General features: G+C 39.2%; 1 pseudogene; it reads right to left on the bottom strand.

The window, feature by feature from the left end:
* LOC102180454 lies at positions 1,271–1,730 on the bottom strand (annotated as a pseudogene).

The following is a 4,274-nucleotide window of genomic DNA, read 5'->3' as shown; positions in this document are numbered from 1 at the left end:
CATTCTCGTTTTAGCAAATAACAACTTTTCAAATAGTTTGAAGGAAAACTTCTACTGGAACTTTGCTTTTGTATCCAAGAATTGCAATGTGAATGATTGTTTAATGGTTTGCCGTTTAGAGGGCTTAAAATAATTATTTTCTCTGCACGGAAAAAAAAAGAAAAAAAAAAAGAAAAAAAAGAAAGATAGGCCAAGGTGCCAATCATCTAACCACATACCTGAGATAAATTAATGTTTTGAATAAATCTGAAAGAAATTTATTTTGTTTAGTCCAGCAGTCTCAACTTTGGGTAAGAATCAGTTGAACAATTTATTAAAATTGCAGTTGGTCTGAGGTGGAAATCGGGAATCTGCATTTTAACAGGCATTCAGGTGATTCTGATGCTTACCAATCTATTGATGTCAGTAAGGAAACTCAGTCTTAGCCTCTGCACTGCTTAAGAGCATGTGGGTTTTATAGGCAAATGGAACTCAATTCAAGTTCAAGATCTTCCATTTACAATCTTTGTGTGTGAGTACTGGAACATATATAACCTCCTTGAACTTCAGTTTCCAACTGTAAAACTGGATAACTCTTACCATATACGTATGATTTTATCTAGAGCACTTAAAAATTTGTTTTACAGCAGGTCCGTTTTGGTTATCTATTTTAGATATAGCAGTGTGTGCATGTCAATCCCAAACTCCCAATCTATTCCTTGCTGTCACACTTTACCCCTGGTAACCATAAATTCATACTCCAAGTCTGTGAGTCTGTTTCTGTTTTGTGAATGAGTTCATTTGTATCATTTTCTTTAGATTCTGCACATAAGCCTTGTCCTACTGCCTGACTGACTTCACTTAGTATGATAATCTGCAGGTCCATCCACGTTGCTGCAAATGACTTTATTTCATTCTCTTAAATAACTTGAGTAATATTCCATTGTGTATATGCACCACATCTTTATCCATTCCTCTGTCAATGGGCATCTAAGTTGCTTCATGTCCTGGCTATTGTGAACAGTGTTGCAATGAGCACTGCGGGACATGTATCCTTTTGAACCATGTTTTTCTCTGGATATATGCCCAGGAGAGGGATTGCTGAGCTATATGGTAGCTCCAATTATAGGATTTTTGTTTGTTTGTTTTCTAAGGAACTTCTATACTGTTCTCCATAGTGGCTGTAACAATTTACATTCCCACCTACAGTGTAAGAGGGTTACATTTTCTCCACACCCTCTTCAGCATTTATTTTTTGTAGATTTTTTTTTTTTTTTTTAGCGAATGAGGCAATTTATTAACCCAGCATCATTTGTCCTAATGCTTTTTGCTGGCAGCTGCCACCTGTCCAGTGATTCTGTCCCTGAGGCGGCAGTTTGTGGCCCCCATCTTGGTCCTTTTCCACCATTTTCAGCCCCTCCAGGGCTTGGAGGACCCGCTGGGCCATGCTCTTAGAGCCTCTGCTGAAGTGGCTGAGCATGACACTATTCCTCTGACGCCCCCCATAGATCTTGGTCATGGAGCCAACCCCAGCGCCATCCGGGAGATACAGGTGCTATGCCGTGGAAGCAGCTTGTGTGTAGAACCAGTTCTTACCATAGGGAGCAAGTTCTTTATGCTTGGCCAGCTTGACGGTGTCCACCCATTCAGGGACTTTGAGCTTCCCGGACTTTTTAAGGAAGGCTGCCAGAGCTCTGACGAACTCCTGCTGGTTCACGCCTCTTCACGCCTCTTACAGTAACTCCAGGCATCGTGCAGCCTCTGTGCTGCCAGCCAGGGGAAAGCTGTTTGTAGATTTTTTGATGATGGACATTCTGACTAGTGTGAGGTTGTACCGCTTTGTAGTTTTGACCTGCGTTTCTTTAATCATTAGTGATGTTGAGCATCTTTTCATGTGCCTCTTGGCCATATGTATGTCATCTTTGGAAGAAATGTTTGTTTAGGTCTTCTGCCCATTTTAAATTGGGTTATATTAATTCTAGTAGGGAAATACGTTGTGCATGCATTGATATAATGTCCTAGGCTCGGTTAGTTCCTTAATTCTTCTGCAGTCACTCAGAGGTAGAAACCTTGAACACTGCCAGTAGTGGGAACATGGTCTCTAAATGGGTCATTCACTTTTGAATCAGATCAGAGTCCCTTGAATGTTACCGTAGGCAAAAGTTGTTGAAGGAAACGTATAGTTTTATACACTTGATTGCTCTAAATTTTAATATAAGAAAAGACCTCATCTATTTCCGGCTCTATAACTCTTTCTTAAGTCACAGTGTAATTCCCCGTAAGAGAGACTTGAAGTGATTACTCAAGCACTCAGTACCTGTAAGTTGACCTGTTTTGAGGCTTCCTGGTTTGTCTGCTGCTAATGCAGGTAGAAGCTGGAGGGCTTAATGATCAAATTGTTCTAGAGCCCGTCTGGAGGTATGAGAATACTTCGTTGTACTCTGAAGGTTACCAAGAAGGGTTCTAAGGGGAACCCAAGCCCCAGGTAAGACTCTCTGAGTTATCACTAACTTGGAGTTACTCTCCAACCCTCTGTGCAAAGCTTTACTGATGCCACAGAGGTTGATGTTCTTCACACCCTCCCAAAACCTTGATATTTGCACCTCCGCTGCCTTACATAAATGTACTGGACTTGATCATTTGCACATATGTATCCCACTGAGGACATAGATTTTGGTTCACTCCTTTTTATGTCTGTTAGAAGGACAACTGTCAGACATTGAATAAATGAATTAATAAATGATTATTCTTAGTTATATACCCACTTCCTAGACTGAGTGGTTCTCTCCTGTGTTAAGCTTCTGTATGGAATTGTACAAATGTTTTGCCTTAAAAAGGCTACTTTAGTTCCCTTTGTAATATGTAGTTCCTTTGGAGTGAATGAGCTAAGAGTATTTTATACATGAGTGCTTCAGCATTAAGAGAAGAAAATACTTGCCCTGGTGATTTCTTAAATTAGATGAAAAAGATTTTTTGTTTTCTACTTTGCATTGCAATGCTTCAGAAATCATTTTAAGAGATATGTATATCTTTAAGAACAGGTCTTAAATCCCAAAAGGCCAAGGAAATATTTTAAATCACAGTTTCAGATTTATTTATATAGGTTTTACAGTTAGCTCATTGCCATCATGAAAAGCAGCTCAGACTTCCAGAACCACCTTCTAAGCAGTTACATCCAAAATATGTAAAAGAGCTGTTTCAGTGTTGAAAAGTTTTCTTTATAAAATGCTGAAACGTTTTTATATTAATAAATGCTATTTTGAAGTTTATCTATTTTGTAAAAATGCTATAAAATGCTGAAGACACCAGTCTGAATTAAACTTGGACCTATGCTGCAAAGATAAAAATGCCGTCTCTCTGGAGAACTTGATACTTTCTTGATAGGCTTGAATAGCTGTGCTTAATCATAGTATGCCTGAAATCAAGTCAGCTTGCACCTCTACCTAGACTCTAGGGACATCCAAACCATAACTTACCTGCCTTGATGTCATATTTTTCTCTCCATCAAAAGGTTTTAGCCTATTTTTTAAAAAGAGGAATTTAGTCAATTTAAATATGTTAACTCAGTACTAGGAATGAAGTGAAGTGAAGTCGCTCAGTTGTGTCCGACTCTTTGCGACCCCATGAACTGTAGCCTACCAGGCTCCTCTGTCAATGGGATTTTCCAGGCAATAGTACTGGAGTGGATTGCCATTTCCTTCTCCAGGGGACCTTCCCAAACCAGGGATCGAACGCGGGTCTCCCGCATTGTAGACAGACGCTTTACGGTCAGAGCCACCAGGAAATACTAGGAGTACTAGGAAATACTAGGAATAACTCCCCTTAATTAAGAGAATTTTGTCCCTAAACCTCATTATACTATTTTCATTTAAATTAGAAGAAAGAAAAACTAATTGTACCTTTAAACCTCTCGCTTATATCTCCAGATGATAAATGTGCCAGTAACATTAAAGAGAGAGGCATGATAGAGTTGAATCCATTGTTTAGTTGGAAGGTAGTTTATTAGTAAGCACTGAAAAATCATCCAAGGAGGGATCACAGGCAGGAACATGAGACTCTTAGAAGAGCTGTGATGGTAAATGCTGATCTCTCTGTGAGGGAATCTGATCATTGTTACAGTGCTGCGTGTGCAGGCATGAATGAGTACTTAGAAATATCCGTTTAGGAAATGGTAAAGCAGAAGTCAACTTTGAGATTCTTAGATAAGAATCAATACGCTTAAGCTTTACCAGTGCCTCCATTTTCACTCAGGTTACAGCCAATTCACATGTGGGTTGACATTTTATTTTCATTGT

The sequence above is a fragment of the Capra hircus genome, chromosome 4 (assembly GCF_001704415.2).
Source record: "Capra hircus breed San Clemente chromosome 4, ASM170441v1, whole genome shotgun sequence".
Classification (NCBI taxonomy): Eukaryota; Metazoa; Chordata; class Mammalia; order Artiodactyla; family Bovidae; genus Capra; species Capra hircus.
The sequence above is the reverse complement of the archived record's forward strand: the minus strand, read 5'-3'. Positions and strand labels throughout refer to the sequence as shown.